Source organism: Pipistrellus kuhlii, unplaced genomic scaffold (assembly GCF_014108245.1).
Source record: "Pipistrellus kuhlii isolate mPipKuh1 unplaced genomic scaffold, mPipKuh1.p scaffold_m20_p_3, whole genome shotgun sequence".
NCBI lineage: Eukaryota > Metazoa > Chordata > Mammalia > Chiroptera > Vespertilionidae > Pipistrellus > Pipistrellus kuhlii.
In genome coordinates, this window is record NW_023425529.1 from 78,441,370 (window position 1) to 78,462,815 (window position 21,446).

A 21,446-nucleotide genomic window follows, 5' to 3' on the forward strand; every position below is an offset into this window, starting at 1 on the left:
TCTCTGTAATTTCACTAAACCTGAACTATTCTTTTTTCTTGAAGACTTTAATTAAGATGTGGAAGTATGCCTAGACCTTTTAGGTATACGGATTTTAAAAAAAACAAAACCAAAAAACCATTACATCCCTTTTCTGTCTTCCCAGAGTGAGCACCATACAAATGCCAAATATAGGTAAGTTGGAAGGAAAGTTATTCAGTAGTAGAGTCTTCCATGTACACTGACTTCTTAGCTTTCCCTCCTTCTATGTCCTTTTCCAAGATAGTTTTTTTCAGTTTTACTTTTTAAACAGTCAGGTTTATTGGGGAATAATTTACATAACTAAAATTTATCCTTTCAATGTGTCTAATTAAATGTTTTGTTGATTGTATACAGTCATGTAACTGCTGCCTTAATCAAGATATAAACCATTTTTATCAACTCCAAGAATCCCATCATGCTCCTTTGTAGCCTTTCTCTTCACCCTTCCCCATTTCCTGGCACTTGATCTGTTTCCCAGAATGTCACATAAATGGAATTCTACTAGTATAATGTGTAGCCTTTTGTGTTTGGCTTCTCATACTTAACATATTTCTTTTAAGACTAATTCATATTGTTGCATGTGTCAGTTTTTTTTTCTTTTTTTTTCTGAGTATTATTCTATGGTCTGGTGTAGCACAATTTGTTTATCTGTTCACCTGTTGGTGAACATTTGAGCTGTTTTCAATTCTTAGTTATCCTATATAATAAAGAAATGATATGCAAATTAATCCTCACACCACAAGATGACCACCCCATGTCATCACAAGATGGCTACCCCCACATTGTCATAAGATGGCTGGCAGGAGAGGACAGTTGCGGGCAACCAGGCCTGCAGGGGAGGGCAGTTGGGTGTTTGATCAGGCCAGCAGGGGAGCAATTAGGTGTCAATCAGGCTGGCAGGGGAGCGGTTAGAGGCAATCAGGCAGGCTAGTGGTTAGGAGCTAGCAGTCCTGGATTGTGAGAAAGATCCCACATTGGAGAGATTATAGGCTGGGCTGAGGAACACACCCCCAGTGCATGAATTTCATGTACTGGGCTTCTACTTTTAAATAAAATGTTTGTAAACATTCATGTACTGGTCTTTGTGTATAGATATGTAAGTTCATTTTTTACACAAATACCAGAGTGTAATTGCTGGATCATATAATAAGTGTATGTTTACCTTGATAAGAAACTGCCAATCTGTTTTAAAGTGGTTTTACCATTTTCCATTCTCACCAGCAATCTGGGAATTTCTGTTGATACATATACTCACCAATGTCAGTCTTTTCAGTTTCAGATATTTTAGTGGATGTGCAATGGTATCTTCTCATGTTTAAATTCAAGTTAGCATCTTTTAATGCACTATTTTGCTATACATATATATACTTGTGAAAGTATCTGTTTAAATATTTTGACCTTTTTTAAGTTGGATTTTTTAATAATCTTATTGAACTGTAAATGTTCTTTATAAGTATTCTGAATACAAGTTCCTTATTAGATATAGAATTTTCTAGTTTTCCAAGTCTATCTCCTCTCCCCATTTTCTTAACATTATTTTTTTAAATAACAACTTTATCTTTTGAAGAGCAGAAATTTTAATTTTTATAAAGTCCAATGTATCAACATTTTCTTTTATGGTTTGTGATTATGTGATGTTTGTGTCCTATAAGAAATCTTTGCCTAATCCAAGTTAGATTTCTCCTATGTTTTCTCAGAAGTTTTATAGTTTTGTCTCTTACATTTATGTCCACTGTACATTTCAAGTTAATTTTTGAGTATGGTATGAAGTAAGGCCAAAATTCATTCTTTCGTTATGGATGTAAAATTGTTCAAGAACCATTTGTTGAAAAACTATTCTTTATCCAGTGAATTACCTGAGCACTTTTGTTGAAAATCAGTTGATTATATTTTTTGATTCCCTAGTCTGTTTTCTTAATTTATATGTTTATTTTTAGACCAGTACTACATTGTCTTTATTACTGTAGCTTTAGAATAAATATTAAAATCAGATAGAATGAATCTTGTAACTTTGTTATTGTTTTTAAATAATCATTTCTAGGTAGGTTCTTTGCATTTCCAAATAATTTGAGAACCAGTTTGTTAGTTTCTACAACAAAAATAAAAGAATATTCAAGTTTTATGTCAGACTGTGTTGAATCTGCCCAATGGGTGTAGCTCAGTGGTTGAGTGTCAACCTGTGAACCAGGAGATCATAGTTTGATTCCTGGTTGGAGGCACATGCCTGGGTTTTGGGCTTGATCTTCAGTAGGGTGCCTGCAGGAGGCAGCCAATCAATGATTCACTCTCATCATTAATGTTTTAATCTCTCTCTCTCTCCCTTCTTCATTGAAATCAATAAAAATGTATTTAAAAAAAAGACATATTAACAATATTAATTCTTCTCATCCATGAGCATGATTTGTCTCTTTGTTTGATTCTTCCTTGATTTCTAGTTTGCTGAAATTTCTTATGATGGATGTTTAATTTTATAAATTTTTTAAAAAACATGTATTGAGATGATTATATGATTCTACTATTTTAGTCTATTGAGATTGTGAATTTTATTTATTGATTTTGAATGTTGAGCCATTCTTGCTTTCCTGGAATTAACCCAAGTGGGTCATCTTTTTTTATATATATATATCTGAATTCAGTTTGCTAATATTCTGTGACTATGTGCATGAAATCTATTGGTCTATAGTTTTCTGTCTTATCTGGTTTTGCTATCGAGATAATGTTGGCCTCTAAAATGAGTTGTAAAAGGTTTCCACTTCTTCTATTTCTTTGGAAAAGTTTATGCAAAACAGGTGCTATTTGTTAATTGTTTGCTAAAATTAATCAGTGAAGCCTTCTGAATCTGGAGTCTATTTAATAGAAAAATGTCTATACAAATTGTCCAATTTTTCTTGATTGAGCTTTGATGCCTGGTGACTTATTCTTTTGTGGTGGTCTTTGTGTGAGATGTTGGCATTTTACAACTGTCTTCTAATTTCCCAGGTGCTATCAGGAATATCTTATTGTTTATTTATACCATTTTAATTTATTATGCCATCTTTTAATACCCATTTAATGGCTACAATATACAGATTACATTTAATTTGTTTGACAATGAACATGTGGCAGGGGAAACGTGGTGGTCGTGGAAGGTATTATTATACACCTTGAGCTAAAAAATATTTTTTTCAGAAAGACAGGATTTCCTGATGACTTTGTCAGACAAATTTATCTTTTTTATGTTTTTTTTTTTTTTTTAAATGGGAGAATAATAGAGGGGAACTTGCAACAAAAATATCCTTCCCAGCCGAAACCGGTTTGGCTCAATGGTAGAGCGTCGGTCTGTGGACTGAAAGGTCCCAGGTTCAATTCTGGTCAAGGGCATGTACATTGGTTGCGGGCACATCCCTGGTAGGAGGTGTGTAAGAGGCAGCTGGTTGATGTTTCTCTCTCGTCGATGTTTCTAGCTCTCTATCTCTCTCCCTTCTTCTCTGTAAAAAAATCAATAAAATATATTTAAAAAATATATATATCCTTCCCAGCAAACACTGGGAAAACTAGCGGGAAAATGGTAGGATTTGCCAGCATGATGTTCACAGTTTGTGTATTTCTAAATAGATTGTTTTTGGTTATGGATAAGAAACAATATTTTAGTGTTTGTTTTAGAATTATTGGCACACACTGAAATGTATGATTTCTTGATTGGGAGTATTTTAAAATAAAATGGAAAGAAACCAACTTTCCCCCAATTCTTTATCCCTAGCCTATGTTTAAATATTGTAAATAACCTTTGAAAATGTTTCAGCCACATTTGTTGAAATAACACCAGCAATAATTTGAATGACCTATTAAAAACAAAAAACAAAAAAACTTACCCTCCAACTTATACTTCTACTTAAAATTTTGTCTTTGTTCACATTAAATCCTATAGTGTTTTCCTAAAGACAACTTATTTGCAAGTACACAATAACTTATTTAATCTACTTTGGCTTAGTTTACTTACATGTAAAGTAGGTATTTTTTCCCCCTACCATCCTCAATGTTGTTATAAGAATAAAATCAGGCCGAAACCGGTTTGGCTCAGTGGTAGAGTGTCGGTCTGCGGACTGAAAGGTCCCAGGTTCGATTCCGGTCATGGGCATGTACCTTGGTTGCGGGCACATTCCTGGTGAGGGGTGTGCAAGAGGCAGCTGGTTGATGTTTCTCTCTCAAAGACGTTTCTAGCTCTCTATCTCTCTCCTTTCCTCTGTAAAAAATCAATAAAATATATTTTAAAAAAGAATAAAATCAGGTATATGCTATACCATATTAGTGAAGAGAGATTAAAACCATCATTTAAAGGCACACTGATGATATCATACTGCTTTCTTTTATGGTAGGACATGGTCATAATAATTTTAAGGTACAAGGACAGCAGAAAAGGCCTGTACATGTGATCAACTGCCTTTCCACAGGGAAAGGAGATTGCCCTGTGGCTTGAGGAGGTGGATACTGTATGTTCTGTTTAAAGTTTGCCTTCTAGCCCCAGCTGGTTTGGCTCAGTGGATAGAGGGGCAGCCTTCGGACTGAAAGGTCCTGGTTTTGATTCCAGCCAAGGGCACATGCCCGGGGAAGCAGGCTCAGTTCCTAATAGGAGGTGTGTAGGAGGCACCCAATCAATGATTATCTCATCATTGATATTTCTATCTCTCTCTCCCTCTCCCTTACTCTGGAAATAAATAAAAACATATATATATTTAAAACTTTATTTATATATATATATATATATATATATATATATATATATATATATATATATATATATATATATGTTTATATATATATATATATATATATATATATGTTTAAATATATATATATATATATTTAAAATAAAGTTTGCCTTCTAGAGCTCTGTCACATGCCTGTAGATAAAGTTAGTCTCTCCCATGATTGCCAATCTCTAGGTTGGTTCACTGGGTGCTGTTGCTTCTCAGAATTCCATGACTAAGCCAGGAGTGATGTTTGTTATTTACTAATAGATGTTTCTTCTGCCTGCTCTGCTTACCACATCATCACAACAGGCCCTGAACTTTGTGAACTTCTCTGGAAAACCAAACATACCTCGAAGCTCCCCAGGCTTAGGCCTAATAACACCATCAATTGCTCTTTGCAAGATCATGGAACAGAGTTTAGAAGATGATTTGAACAAGGAAACATAACAGCTTATTGAATCAAAAATTTTCATGAGAAAATAAGAATCCAGAGAAACTAAGGAGCTTGACCAAGTTATCTTCTTCCATGAAGCCTTTCTGAGTTTTCCAAGATGGTTGTAGTGTTTTCCAGCAGTTTGCAAAACCAGTCTGCACACGCCTCCATGAATTTTTATCCTTTGTTAGAATGCTTTGCTGGTGTTGTCTCTTTCACTAGATTGAGATCTCCTTAGGATTGGGCTGAGTTATACTTGTCTACAAGGCCAGGTACATTTTAAGTACTCATGAATGTTTGTTGAGTGGGCTAGTCTCTCACATGCTGTCTACTAGGTACTATTGTTGTGAGGCCAGGCTCATGCAGATTAAGGAGAAGTTCCAAGAGGGCCAAGTTTCTCTTGGTAGTAGACAGACCAGAGTCTGAAGGCTAAGCCATAGATTATGCTGAGAAACACAGCTAGTAAGGGAAGATGAGAGTTAAAGAGATCTAGGACAGAAAGAAGGTAGTCAAAGTGTTTTAGGTTTCTCACTTGTAGATGCATTCATTCATTCATTCAAAAATTTTAATTTTAATTTAATTTAATTTTTAAAAAATGTATTTTTATTGTGGAAAGTTTTATAGATGTCCCCTTCCCCTTCTTCATTGAACTCCTCCCCAGCACTCCCACCCCCTACCCAGGCCTTAATTGCACTATTGTCTGCGTCCATGGGTTATGCATATCTATCTATCTATCTATCTATCTATCTATCTATCTATCTATCTATCATCTATTTAAATATCTAAATATCTATCTATCTATAGGCCTAAGTGACCATTGTAACCGAACAGGCAACTGAACAGGCTGCTTGGGGTGACTAGGCCAGCAGGGGGGTTAGAGAGGGGCGACCAAACGACTGAGCAGGAGGCTGCATGGGGCGACCAGGTTGGGGGAGGGAGGTAGTGAGGAGCTATCAGGCTGGCAGAGAGGGGGCAGTTAGGGGCAATTTGGGGTAACCAGGCTGGCAGGAGGGGGCAGTTAGGGGTGATCAGGCAGGCAGACAGGTGAGTAGTTAGGAGCCAGTGGTCCCAGATTTTGAGAGGGATGTTCAACTGCCAGTTTAGGCCCAATCCCCTGAGGGGTCCTGGATTGGAGAGGGTGCAGGCTGGGCTGAGGGCGCCCTCATCCCCGTGCATGAATTTCATGCACTGGGCCTCTAGTGTGTGTATAAATTCTTTGGTTAATCTCCTCCTGCTCTCCCACTTCCTGTAAGAATCATCAGTCTGTTGCATGTTTCCGTTGTCTGGCTCTATTTTGTTTGTCAGTTTATTTTGTTCATTATACTCCTCATATATGTTACCCCGACCCGCGGGGCACAGCAATGTGGGGAGAGGGAGGACCTGTGGAGGATCAAAAGAAGGGACAGGGGCACGGAGAAATGGAGGCAAGACAAAGTTCTGATCAAGCCTCAAACTTTATTTTTGGAATGGCAGTATATATACAGCAGGAACAAAGGGGGGCAGGATTGCCTACGCAGCGGGGTCTTTGACAGTGTATAATTGGTTTAGGCACTGAGTGACAAGGTGGTAAGGTATCTGGCAACACAGGATGGCTAACTGCCAGGGTGGCGTAACATTCCAAGGTGTAACATTCCAAGGCTGGGCTAGCTATGGGGGAGGATCAAGAAGGGGAGTTGCAGAGATCCTTTGGAGTAGGGGTGTCGAACTCAATCAGAGAAGGGGCCAAAATCTAAAATCCAGCCTAAATCGCGGGCCGAATGGTTTACTGAACAGTCATAAACTGTCATTGTGATGGAAACGCAGCGGAGTGCAGTGATGACAGCGTGGTGCGGGCCACATTGCAAGGCCTGGCGGGACGGATTTGGCCCGCGGGCCTTGTGTTTGACACTGTGCTCTGGAGCAAGATGTGCTAAGCGGCAGGTTAATCTTTAGCTTCTGGCCAAACCCGCAGGGCACCGCATAACTTCTGCTAGAAGGAACTTAATTCTAAGATGGAGTTGTATTTTCTTAAGATGGAGTTGCTTGTCTCAACTCTGATGGCTCCCAACAATATGTGAGATCATATGATATTTGTCTTTCTTTGCCTGCCTTATTTTGCTTAGCATAAAACTCTCCATATTGTCTTGAAGGGTAAGATATCCTTCTTTTATACAGCTTTATATGTATATGTACCATATCCTTTTTATCCACTCATCTACTGATGTGCACTTGGGCTGTTTCTAGATCTTAGCTATTATAAATAGCATTGCTGTTTGGGGAAACATGTAATTAAAGGCAGAGAAAAGGGGGGTGGGGGAAAATAAATAAATAAATAAACAAACAAATAAATAAATAAACATCACTGCTATGAACATAGGGGTCATGCATCCTTTCTGATTGATGTTTCAGGATTCTTAGGATATATTCTAGAAGTGGGATCACTGGGTCAAATGGTAGATCCATTTTTAATATTTTGATGAAATTCCATACTGTTTTCCATAGTGGTTACCCCAGTCTGCATGTCCATCCACAGTGTACTAGGGTTTCCTTTTTTCCACATCCTTACCAGTACTTACTGTTTGTTGATTTATTGATGGTAGCCATTCTGATAAATGTGAGGTGGTACCTCATTGTAGTCTTAATTTGCCTCTCTCTGATGATTGATGACATTGAGCATTTTCTCTTATGTCTCTTGACCTTTTGTATGTCCTGTTTGGAGAAGTGTCTAAGTCCTCTGCCCATTTTTTAATTGGATTGTTTTTCTTCCTTTAAGTTGTATGAGTTCTTTATATATTTTAGATGTATCATTGGCAAATATGTTCTCCCATACAGTGGGATCCCTTTTCATTTTGTTGATGGTTTCTTTTGCTGTGCAGAGCTATTTTTTCATGTGGGCCCATTTGTTTATTTTTATTATTTCCCTTACCCCAAGTGTCCTATCAGTGAAAATTGTGTTATGTGAGATTTCTAATATTTTGCTGCTTATGTTTTCTTCTATGATTTTTATGGTTTTACAACTTACATTTAAGTCTTTTATTCATTTTGGGTTTATTCTTGTGTATGGTGTAAGTTGGTGGTTTAGTTTCATTTTTTTTTTCATGTACCTGACCAGTTTTCTCAGCACCATTTATTGAAGAGACTCTCTTGACTCCATTGTAGGCTGTTGCCTCCTTTGTCAAATATTAATTGAGCGTAATGGCTTGGGTGGATTTCTGTGGTCTCTGGTCTGTTCCATTAGTCTATATGTCTGTTCTTGTGCTGCTGGGGCTGATCAGCAGCCCCTAAACAACAGATGAACAGATTACTTCAACACGTTTGTGAAAGAGAAGGCTAAGCCGAGACCAGTTTGGCTTAGTGGATAGAGGGTCGGTCTGTGGACTGAAAGGTCCCAGATTCGATTCCGGTCAAGAACATGTACATTGGTTGCGGGCACATCCCCGGTGGGGGGTGTGCAGGAGGCAGCTGGTTGATGTTTCTCTCTCATCGACATTTCTAGCTCTCTATCCCTCTCTCTTCCTCTCTGTGGAAAATCAATAAAATATATTTTTAAAAAAAGAAGAAAAAAAAGAAAGAGAAGGCTAAGGGGCAACCTGACTGATAGCAGCAAGGCAGCCTCTATTGCCTGCCTCATTAGGCCTTTATTGGAATTTTTATCTTTATATACAATTAGTAGGGCGAGTAATCTTTGGAGGACACATGTGTTTCCATTGTCCTCTAGGCAAAGGCATCCAGAGATTAAGCATAAAGATTCCGGTAAACACCCAGAAGTCTGCATGTGCACAGACTTGTTTGAAAGGTCAAGGAATAATTAAGGTCACCATCTTCAATACTCTCCTAAGTCTCCCCTAAGTCAGAATTCTGATAAACAGGGCAGATGTCCTTCCACACACTTCCTTTTTATCGAAATGTCCCCCTTATAAACTTTCCAAACAAGTTTACCAACATTGTGCCAGTACCAGCCTATTTTGATTACTGTGGTTTTGTAGTATAGCTTGATATTCAGTATTGTGATCCCTCCAACTTTGTTCTTTCCCAAGATTTCTGGGGCTATTCAGGTCTTTTTTGGTTCTATTAAAATTTTTGGAGTGTTTGTTCTAAATCTGTAAAATGTGCCATTGGTATTTTAATAGGGATTGCATTAAATCTATAGAATTTTTTTGGGTAGTATGGACGGACATTTTCATGATGTTAATTCTAATAATCTATGAACACAGTATATTCTTCCACTTGTTTATATCTTCTTCTATATCTTTTTTCTATGTTCTGTAGTTTTTCGAATACAGGCCTATTACCTCCTTTGTTAAGTTTATTCCTAAGTATCAATTTTTTGTTGTTGCAGTGGTAAATAGGATTGTTTTTTTGTTTTGTTTTGTTTTGTTTTTTAGCTTTTCTTTCTGAGAGTTCATTAATGGTATATAAAAGTGTCATCAATTTCTGGGTGTTAATTTTGTCTCCTGCTATTAAATTTAGTAGTTTTATGGTGGAGTCTTTGTGGATTTCTATGTACAATATGATGTCATCTGTAAATAATGAGTTTTACATTCTTCTTTCCAACTTGTATGTCTTTTATTTTTTCTTCTTGTCTGATCACTGTGGCTAGAACCTCCATTATTATGTTGAATAAAAGTGGTAAAAGCAGATATCCCTGTTTTATTCCTGTTTTTAGGGGAAATGGTTTTAGTTTTTGCCCATTGAGTACGATGTTGATTGTAGGTTGTCATATATGGCCCTTATTATGTTGAGATATGATCCTTCTATCTGTACTTGGCTGAGAGTTTTTATCAAATATGTTTGTTGGGTCCAGCCAGTGTGGTTCAGTGGTTGAGCATCCACTCATGGAACAGGAGGTTGAGGTTCAATTCCCAGTGAGACCACATGTGTGGGTTGTGGGCTCAACCCCCAGTAGGGGGTGTGCAGGAGGCAGCTGATTGATGATTCTTTCATCATTGATGTTTCTCTCTCTCCCTCTTCTTTCCTTTCTGATATCAATAAAAACATTTTTTAAAAATGAATGTTGGATTTTGTTGAATGTTTTTTTCTACATCTGTTGATATAATCATGTGATTTTGGTCTTTCGGTTTGTTTATGAGATGTATCACATTTATTGATTTGCTTATATTGTATGAGCTTTGCATCCCTGGAATAAATCTCATTTAGTCATGGTATATGATTTTTTTAAATATATTGCTGGATTCGATTTGCTAATATGTTGTTGAGGATTTTAGCATCTATTTTCATCAGGGATATTGGCCTATGATTCTCTTTCTCATAGTTTCTTCATCTGGTTTTGGAATTAGGATAGAAAGAGCTTGGAAGTGTTTCTTCCTCTTGAGTCTTTGGAATAGTTTGAGGATGATGGATGTTAGTGCTTTATTTGATAAAACATCCCTGTGAAGCCCTCTAGGGCAAGGCTTTTTTTTTTTTTTTTCTGTAAGTTTTTTTTTTTTAATTATTATTACTGCTTAAATTTCATCAGTTGTTATTGGTCTATTCAGGTTTTCTGATTCTTTCCGATTCAGTTTTGGAAGGGTATATTTTTCTAGGAATTTGTCCATTTCATCCACTTGTTGGCATATAGTCGTTCAAAGTATTTCCTTACAATCCTTTGTATTTCTGTGATGTCAGTTGTTATTTCACTGCTTTCACTTCTATTCTATTTATTTGGGTTCTCTCTCTTTGTTTTTGATTGTCTAGCTAAAGGTTCATCAATCTTGTTTATCTTTTCAAAGAACCAGCTCTTGGTTTCATTGATTTAAAAAAAAAATTTTTTTTTTAAATTTTAGTTTCTGTGTCATTTATTATTGCTGCTGTAATCTCTACTATTTCCTTCCTTTTACTTACTCTGGGCTTTTCTTGTTGATATCTTTCTAATTCTTTAAGTTCTAGGGTTAGTTTATTATTGATAGAAATTTTTCTTGTTTTTTGAGGTAGGCCTGTAGTACTATGAACTTCCCTCTTAGGATTGCTTTTGTTGTGTTTCTTAGATTTTGTGTGATTGTGTATTCATTTTCATTTGTTTCCAGGGAGTTTTTTATTTCTTTGATCTCAATGACCATTCATTATTTAATAACATGCTATTTAGCCTCATGTGTTTGAATGCTTTGGGGTATTTTTAAAAAAATATATATTTTATTGATTTTGTACAGAGAGAAAGGGAGAGAGATAGAGAGTTAGAAACATCCATGAGAGAGAGCCATCGATCAGCTGCCTCCTGCACACCCCCCACCGGGGATATGCCCGCAACCAAGGCACATGCCCTTGACCGGAATCGAACCCGGGACCCTTCAGTCCCCAAGCCGACGCTCTATCCATTGAGCCAAACCGGTCCCAGCGCTTTGGGGTATTTTTATTGTAGTTGATCTCTAGTTTCAAATCATTGTGATCTGAAAAGATGCTTGATATGATTTCAGTCTTCTTGAATTTGTAGAAACTTAGTTTGTGTCCTAACATGTGGTCTATCTTTGAGAATAATCAATGTGCACTTGAAAAGAATATATCAATATATTCTGCAGCTTTGGGTAAAATGTTCTGTAAATATCAATTAAATTCATTTTATCTAGTGTGTTATTTAGGATCATTGTTTCCCTGCTAATTTTGTTTGTCTAGAACTGTGGTCAGCAAACTGAGGCTTGCGAGCCACATGCAGCTCTTTGGCCCCTTGAGTGTGGCTCTTCCACAAAATTCCGTGACCTGGGTGAGTCTATTTTAAAGAAGTGGTGTTAGAAGAAGTTTAAATTTTAAAAATTTGGTTCTCAAAAGAAATTTCAATTGTTGTACTGTTGATATTTGGCTCTGTTGACTAATGAGTTTGCTGACCACTGGTCTATAATATCTGTCTGGTGGTGTTTAAATTCCACAACTATATGGGGGAATATACGTTTATCAGGGTTATATCATATTATTGTATCAATCCCTTCAGTATTATGAAGTGTCCTCATTGTCTCTTGTTATAGCCTTCATTTTGAAGTCTATTTTGTCAGATATGAGTATTGCTACCCCTGTCCTTTTTCATTTCCATTTATGAAAAAATGTTTTCCATCCCTTCATTCTCATCCTGAGTATGCCATTCGCTCTGAAGTGGGTTTCTTGTAGACAGCATATATATGGGTCATGTTTTCTTTTCCTTCTTTCCTTCCTTCCTTCCTTCCTTCCTTCCTTCCTTCCTTCCTTCCTTCCTTCCTTCCTTCCTTCCTTCCTTCCTTCCTTCCTTTCTTTCTTTATTTTATTTTTATTTTTATTTTTATTTATTTATTTATTTATTTATTTATTTATTTATTTTATTTTTTTATTTTTTAAATAAATCTTTATTGTTCAGATTATTACAAATGTGATCCTCTTCCCCCCCTCAATTGCTCCCCTTCACCAGGTTCCCATTCCACCCTCTGTCCTTTCCCCATCACCCATTGTCCTCATCCATAGGTGCACAGTTTTTGTTCAGTCTCTTCCCGCACCCCGACTCCCCTTTTCCCTGAGAATCGTCAGTCCACTCCCCTTCCATACCTCTGATTCTATTATATTCACCATTTAATATTGTTCATCAGATTTTTAAATTCCCTTGGTTTTTAGATTCACTTGTTGATAGCTATGTATTTGTTGATCATAATTTTTATCTTTATCTTCTTCCTCTTCCTAAATAACCTCCTTCAGCAATTCATATAATTCTGGTTTGGTGGTGATGAACTCTTTTAGCTATTTTTTATTTGTGAAGCTCTTTATCTGTCCTTTGATTCTGAGTGATAGCTTTGCTGGGTAGATTATTTTTGGCTGTAGGTTCTTGTTATTCATCACCTTGAATATTTCTTGCCATTCCCGTCTGGCCTGCATGGTTTCTGTTGAGAAATCAGCTGACAATCTTATGGGTGCTCCTTTATAGGTCACTACCTGCTTTTCTCTTGCTGCTTTTAATATTCTTTCTTTGTCTTTTGCTCTTGGAATTTTAATTATGATATGTCTTGGTGTGTTCCTCCTTGGATTCCTTTTGTTTGGGGTTCTGCGGGCTTCCTGGACTTGTAAGTCTATTTCTTTCCCCAGGTGGGGGAAGTTTTCTGTCACTATTTCTTCTAGTACTCTTTCGGTATCTTGCTCTCTCTCTTCTGGAATCCCCATAATTCTGATGTTGGTTGGCTTGAAATTGTCCCAGAGGTTTCTTACACTATCTTCAACTTTCTGGATTCTCTTATCTTCTCCCTTCTGCAGAGGAGTGTCCTCTGGCTCTTTGTGTTCTAAATCTTTGTCTTGATTCTTGCGATCTTCCAGTCTGTTTTTAGGACTTTGTATAATATTTTTTATTTCAGACAATGTTTTCTTCATTTCTTGTTGATCCCTTATTATTTCTAGTTGCTCCCTTTTCATATCCTCATAGGTCTCATTTATTTTATCAGCCTTTTTTAGGATATTGTTGAATAACCTTATAACTGTAGTTTTGAGCTCAATGTCCAATCTTTTCTTTTCCTCCAGCTCCTTCCTTTGTGTCCTTCTTCTTGTCTGCATTTTAGTTGTTTCCCTGATTTGATGGAATAGCTTTGTGTGCTAGGTGTTCTGGTAGAGCCCAGTAGCACAGCCTTCCCAGTTACCTGCAGTGGACAGTCTTGGTGTAGCCCTTTGTGGGCTGTGTGTGCAGTCTTGTTGTTAAGCCTTGCTTATTGTTGGTATCACTGGGAAGCATTGATCTCCAAGCCAATTGGCTGTGAGGATCAGCAGTGTCTCAGCTAGGAGGGTTTCAGTACTCTGCTTGAATAGGGCAGGGTCTCGGGGTGGCGCAGACAATCTTTGGTTCCCTGTCAGTCTTGCCTTAGAAAAGTCCTGTTCGTGGAGAGTTTTGGAAGATTGGTTTCAGGCGCGCACACCTCTTTGGTAAAGGCGCAGACAAGCTTTGGATTCCTGCAAGTCCCTCTTTAGAGAAAGCCAGCCTCTGGGAGAGCTTCTGTGCTCAGCCACAGGTAGGGTGGAGTCTCGGGTTGGTGCAGACAAACTTTGTTTTCCCTTCGGCTCCTCCCCAAGTCCCGCAGTAATGGCCTCTGGCTTCACACACCTCCAAGAGATCTCTGCCCACTGCTTGACAGTCTGGCCTCTCCCTGTCTGGGGCCGTTTATCAGAGCAATAGGGTGATTCTGTTTTCCTCTCAGACAAGAAAGCCAGCCGCGTTAGCTGTTCACCCTCTCCGCGCCAGGAGTAAACCAGTAGCGAACTCAGCCCAGCCCGCCCTCTCTGCGTGCAGGGAGTAAGCCAGCAGCAATCTCGGTCCAGCCCTTCCTCTCTGCACCGGGATTAAGCCAGCGTCTTTTCACGCACACAGTTCTCCGTACCTTCACAGTTCCTGAGGTTCAGCGTGCCTTCTCTCTCCTTCCCAGATGGCAGAGCCTCCTCTCAGCCAGCCGTCTGGCACTTCAGGGCAATGCCTCCCCTGTTTTTCAGTTCTAAATTCAAATTTGTTGTGGTAGGCTGCATTCGGGTGTCTACCCTATGCCGCCATCTTGGTTTCTCCTATTTTATTTTTTTATTATTATTATTTTTTAATAAATCTTTATTGTTCATATTATTACAAATGTTCATTTCCCCCCCCTTCCATTGCTCCCCTCCACCAGGTTCCCACCCCACCCTGTGCCCTTTCCCCACCCCCATTGTCCTCATCAATAGGTGCACAGTTTATGTTCAGCCTCTTCCCACACACCCTCACTCCCCTTTTCCCTGAGAATACCTCTGATTCTATTATATTCACCAGTTAATATTGTTCATCAGATTTTTTAAAATACCCTTGGTTTTTAGATTCACTTGTTGATAGTTACGTATCTGTTGTTCATAATTTTTATCTTTATTTTATTTCTCTTCCGAAAAAACCCCCTTAAGCAATTCATATAATTCTGGTTTGGTGGTGATGAACACCTTTAGCTTTTTTTTTTTTATTAGTGAAGCTCTTTATCTGGCCTTTGATTCTGAGTGATAGCTTTGCTGGGTAGATTATTTTTGGCTGTAGGTTCTTGCTATTCATCACCTTGAATATTTCTTGCCATTCCCATCTGGCCTGCATGGTTTCTGTTGAGAAATCAGATGACAATCGTATGGGTGCTCCTTTATAGGTAATTACCTGTTTCTCTCTTTCTGCTTTTATTTTATTTTTTATTTTATTTTTTAAATATATTTTATTGATTTTGTACAGAGAGGAAGGAGCGAGATAGAGAGTTAGAAACATCGATGAGAGAGAGTCATCGATCAGCTGCCTCTTGCACACCCCCTACTGGGGATCTGCCCACAACCAAGGTACATGCCCTTGACCAGAATCGAACCCGGGACCTTTCAGTCCCCAAGCCGATGCTCTATCCACTGAGCCAAACGGGTCCTGGCCTCTCTTTCTGCTTTTAATATTCTCTCTTTGTCTTTTGCTCTTGGAATTTTAATTATGATTTGTCTTGGTGTGGTTCTCTTTGGATTCCTTTTGTTTGGGGTTCTGTGCACTTCCTGGACTTGTAAGTCTAATTCTTTCACCAGGTGGGGGAAGTTTTCTGTCCTTATTTCTTTCAGTATGTTTTCGGTATCTTGCTTTCTCTCTTCTTCTGGGACCCCCATAATTCTGATGTTGGTTCACATGAAATTGTCCCAGAGGTTTCTTACATTATCTTCAACTTTCTGGATTCTCTTGTCTTTTTGCTTCTGCGGAGTGTCTTCTGGCTCTTTATGTTCCAAATCTTTGACTTGATTCTTGCGATCTTCCATTCTGTTTTTAGGACTCTGTATAATATATTTTTTTTATTTTAGACAATGTATTCTTTATTTCTTGTTGATCCCTTTTCATATCCTCATTGGTCTTGTTTATTTTATTGGCCTTTTCTAGGAAATTCTTGAAAAACCTTATAAGCATGGTTTTGAACTCTATATCCAGTTGCTTTTTGTCCTCCGTTTCTTTCATTTGTGATCTGTTTCCTTGTCTCGGCATTTTCGCAGCTTCCCTGAGTTGGTAGCCTTAAAAGTCTCTGTGTTCAGCTTGGATGGTGTGGAGTTTCAGAGTGGAGCCTACAGCCTTGGCTTCCATCAGCCATGCCCTATGAGACTCCTGAGTCTCAGTGTTTCTCAGTGTCCTTCAGTACTCGCTGCAAGGACCTCTGAGAGAAAGGTGCCCTCGAGTTTCACCTGCTACCAAACAGTCTAGGCTCTCCCCCTATGAGCCCGGAACTGGGGTTCAGTTCAGTGGAAGTGGGGTTGGAAGTGGGGTTCAGAGCAGTCTGGAGCTTTTGTCTCCTTCCCATTAGGGCAATCCAGTGGCACAGTCAACTGCCCATTCTCTGAGCACAATGTGTGTGCCCCTGGGACTTTCTTTCGCCGCTCCCCTGAGTTTCTGCCTTACAGCCCAGGCTCCCTCTGTATGAGCCTGGGTCCCCAGGGTCTGGCCTAGAACTGGGGTTCAGTGCAGTCGGAACTGGGGTTCAGCACAGTCCGGAGCTTTTGTCTCTTTCCTGCTAGGGCAATCTAGCGGCAGAGTCAACAGTCTGTCCTCTGCATAATGTGCGCGCCTCTGGGACTGCCTTTCGCTGCTCCCCTGAGGTTCCACCTTACAGCCCAGACCCCTTCCTTACGTGTCTGGGTCCCCAGGGTCTCGTCCAGAACTGGGGTTCAGTGCTGTCGGATCTGGGGTTCAGCACAGTCTGGAGCTTTATCTCCTTCCCACTAGGGAATGCCAGCCAGGCACTCAGCCTCCCCCTCCTCTCCGGCTCCGTCCTCTCTGGGCACACAACGTGTCTCCATACCTTAGGCTTTTGCAGCTCCTCTGATTTTCCTTCTGGTTTTCTCTTTCCTTCTTGTTGTAGAATTTCCAGTAAGTTGACTTTCCTGTAGTTCTGGGTAATGTCCATTTTGTATTTTAGTTGTATTTTATTGAAATTGTTGTGTGAGGCTGCAGTTAGGTGTTTACCTATGCCACCATCTTGGATTCTCCCATGTTTTCTTTTTCATTCAGTTATACTAAGTCTTTTGATTGGAGCATTTAAGTCATTAACATTTAGTGTTATTCTTGATGATTTCTTATTTGTTGTCATTTTTATCCTTTTGTTGTTGTTGTTAATCCTCACCCAAGGATATTTTTCCATTGGTTTTTAGAGAGAGGAGAAAGGAGGGAGAGAGAGAAACATCGATGCGAGAGAGTTACATTGATTGGTTGCCTCCAGCACACCTCCCACCAAGAGCTCGGGAATGAGCCTGCAACTAAGGTACTTGCCCTTGATCTGTATCAAACCCAGGACCTTTCAGTCTGTGGGCTGACCCTCTATCCACTGAGAAAAATCAGCTAGTGTGCCATTTTCATTCTTTATGCTTGTGTTCCTCACTATCTCTTTATTTCTCTCTCTATTTCTTCTTACAATGTCCCTTTAACATTTCGTGCAGTGCTGGTTTGGTGGTAATAAACTCAGAAGACAGTCAGTGCCAGACAGGCTGGGTACACACACTGCAAAACTACAGTGGCAAACTACAGCAGTCTGGTGACGATGAGAGGAGATGTGATGAGATGAATCCTTGGAAAATTGATGACGTTGCCTCAAATGATTGTCAACGACGTTGTTGACTTTTTGTTGACACAGATGATAACTTCAGTCCAACCCTTATCCATACATCCATGATCAACAATCCTCACGAAAACTGAATCTCAGATAAAGATTAAGGAAACTACAGTACACAGAAAAAAACCTCAGGAGTCAATTATATGATTGTTGTTGGATATGTTCAAATTCAAGATGCAGGATTAGAACAGCAATCAAAGCAAAATAATTGCATCACTTGTGACAAACACACTGGATTGTTATTAAAACTTAAGTGGTGTGACATCCTACAAACGGTGACTACAAAGAAAACTTGATGCAGCGTTTTTGATCTTTCTAAGAGAAATGAACAAAAGATTATTTTTTTTGTTGTTGAAATCAAAGGCAAACCAGTATGCCTAGTTTGTGGCGATGTGTTAGCAATAATGCAAATAGCCAATATGGAGCATCACTGCAGCTCAAAACATGCTAAACCCAGTGAATTGGGAGGCTAAATGCATCTGGATGAAACCAGTGATCTTCAGCGGAGGTTGGAATCCTGCTTTCATTAGGCCCTGTTGTGATAGAGATAAACTTATTGAGATGTGTTATGTAGAGAGCGAGCTAATGGCAAAGAAGCTGAGGCCTCATGTAGACGGAGAGTTTGTGAAAGGGTGCATGGTGGCCGCTGCTGAGCTATTAGCACCAGACAAAGTAAAATTGTTCAGAGTGTTCGTTTTCTCAGAGAACCATCTCAGATCAGATTACAGACGTAGCACAAGATATTGAAAAAAACACTGAAGGATTCTGCAGGAGAATTCCAATTTTTCTCTCTGGCTTATGATGAGACAACAGACATAACAAATACTGCCCAACTGGCTGTTTTCATTCATGGGATAACTGCAGAGTTTGACATGTGAGAGGAGCTGCTGTCACTGGAAGCCACGCATATCAGTACAAGAGGAGAAGATTTGAGAGACTTGTTTTATCAATGAAAAAATTGGAGCTAACATTTGAAGTTAAGTGGCTTTCCTACAGATGGAACTCCAGCCATGATTGGCTAGCAAAAAGGGTTAATTGCCATTTGTCAAGAAAGAACTGAATCATCTCAGTTTTGATTCCAGTAATTAAATTGTATGCCACTGCAACACACACCAAGAAAGTCTCTGTACACAGTCGTTGCGGCTCAACAATGTGATGGCAACAGTAGTGCCATGCATAAATTTTGTCAAAAGCAGAGGGTTCAACAGCCACCTGTTTAAGGAGTTGCTGAATGATCTTGAGTCTGAGTACGGTGATCCTATTTATCACTGTGAAGTGGAGCGGCTGAGTCCTGGGGACATGCTCATGAGATGGGATGAAGTCAAGCAGTTCATGGAGGTGAAGGGGAAACCTGCCAGGGAACTCAGTGATAGCAGGTGGCTGTGTGATCAGCGTTCATGGTGGACATTACCAAGAACCTCTCAGAGCTGAGCATCAAGCTTTAGGGCCCCAACCAGCTTCTCAGCTCCCTGCTTTCAAACGTTGAGGTCATTTGAAGCAAAATTAAGGCTGAGGAAAGTGCAACTCGAAAGGAGTAACTCAGTGCATTCCCCAATCCGGAAGAACAAATGTGTGAAACTAACTGAGGCATTTAAGGAAAGATTCAAGGATGTGAAAAGAAAACAAATGGGATTGAACATCTTTGCTACATTGTTCAATGTGGAACCAACTGATGTGCCTAATAACACACAACACGAAATCATTCAGCTACAAAACAATGACGAGCTGAAAGCTAGGTACAACAACCTCCCACTGCTTGAGCTCTACAAACGTTACATAAGCAATGGTGAATTTCCCACTCTATGGTGACATGCACTGAAATATGCATCTGTGTTTCGAACACCTTACTGCTGCTAGCCATTCTTTTTTTTAATATATATATTTTATTGATTTTTGTACAGAGTGGAAGGGAGAGAGAGAGTTCGAAACATCAATGAGAGAGAGTCATCGATCAGCTGCCTCTTGCACACCCCCTACTGGGGATGTGCCCGCACCAAGGTACATGCCTTTGACCGGAATCGAACCCGGGGCCCTTCAGTCCCCAAGCAGACACTCTATCCATTGAGCCAAACCGGTCCTGGCTAGCCATTCTTTTAAAAACTTATCACAAAGAGACTACTGCGCCCCAGACTGACCGAAGCAAACCTGGAAAAGCAGTGGCGAGTAGTATCATCATCAATACCAGCTAACATCACAGGCCTTACCAAAGAGAAGCCGTTCCAGCCATCATATTAGGGGTGAGTTAATGAAATGTTTGACTATACATCGCAAGCTAATTTGATAATTTTGCATGGCCTGGGAATGATGTTATGCATATCCAAGTGGCCCTTGACAGAAAACAGGTTTCCCACCCCAGGTCTGGATAGACCAGTTCCAAAAAAGAGAATCCTGTACAATGCTGCAGGCAGACCTTCATCTCTCAGTACATTAATGGAAAGCACCCACGCTTAGGACCTCATCTGAGATCAACAGGCCCCTGGGAACTCAGAGTCAGGCTTCAGGTTAACCCCTGAATCTGTGCCTCCAGAACATTTTTCTGTAGAGAAGTATTACATGGAGCCAGGCCAGAGTATAAAAAAGTGAAATAGGTCAGGTGGGAGAACCCTGCCACACTTGCCTATTAAGTATGCTTCACTTCCGCAGAGAAATAACTTCTTTCCATTTGTCTTGAAATATGCAGTCTTTGGGTCTATCTTTTATTTCCTCGCTTCTGGTAGAGACTTCCCCACCTAGGGAAAACAACAATGCAAGGGTCACAGCCCATGGCAAGGAGTGCTCGGTGTTGGGGAGACCACAGAGGATGGCGAGGGCTGTGGTGCCTGCACCTTCCCAAGCGGCAGCCATCACTCTGCTGCAACTGGTCACAGCCTTGAGGGAGGGGACCCAGTGTTGAGAGATCTTAGGATCTCCTTGGTGGTGAAATCTCCAGAACTTTAGAATCCCGGCATACTAACCAAAGCACTCTGGGGTGGGGATGGGGGGTCACATATAACCCATAGGCATGTGGTTTGTGAGCTCTGGTCTATAGATTTTACCAGAATTTCTAAGAGATATGTGACTTAACATTAACAACCACTGTTCTATTGTAGAATATGATTTACCTCAAAGTCTAAGGGAGGAAAGACCAAGGGCATGACCATCTCCCAGGTTCCTGGGTCCCAAAAGTCTAGGGGAAAGCCATCTGCCTGGCTCCTCCCCCATCCCTAACCCAGAGCATAGAAGCCAGTGGTGTGGGCTCCTCTTCCCCCTCCTTTGTCCACTGGTGAGTGTCCTGCATGATGGAGAGGGAGCAAGAAGGACATTGTAAAAGGGAATTGGTACTGAGAAGCACAGAGGAAAAGTAAGTGATGCTCATTAAATAGAAGGTATCTCTCTTCTTTGTCTTCTCAATTCTCCATTCTACCCCCTTCCCATGGGTCCCTCCACATCCAACCCACTACACCCCAAGACATTTCTATGTCTTTGGTTGCAAGGCATAGAAATCCAAATCAAACCTGGCTGGGAAAAAATAAGCTCATTGTCTCCCATATCTGAGAAGCCCAAGGATAGAACAGCTTCAGGCATATTGGATTCAAGCGCTCAGGAATTACCCCTTCCCCCTTCTGCTTTTCCCTCTTGCCTTCATTCTTTGATGGGCATTCTCCAACGGGTTAAAGAGTTGGTTACATGATGATTACTCCTCATTATCTCAGAAGGGAAGGGATTGCTTCTCTTGCAACGCATACATCAAACCCTAAC

General features: G+C 39.8%; 1 long non-coding RNA gene across 1 annotated transcript; it reads left to right on the top strand.

Moving 5' to 3' along the window:
* Positions 1-163: 163 nt before the first annotated feature.
* On the top strand, positions 164-21,220 carry LOC123653218. Its single transcript, XR_006742892.1, has 4 exons — positions 164-174; positions 4,612-4,619; positions 11,599-11,601; positions 19,981-21,220. It is a non-coding gene; the product is annotated as an uncharacterized LOC123653218 (long non-coding RNA).
* Positions 21,221-21,446: the final 226 nt, after the last annotated feature.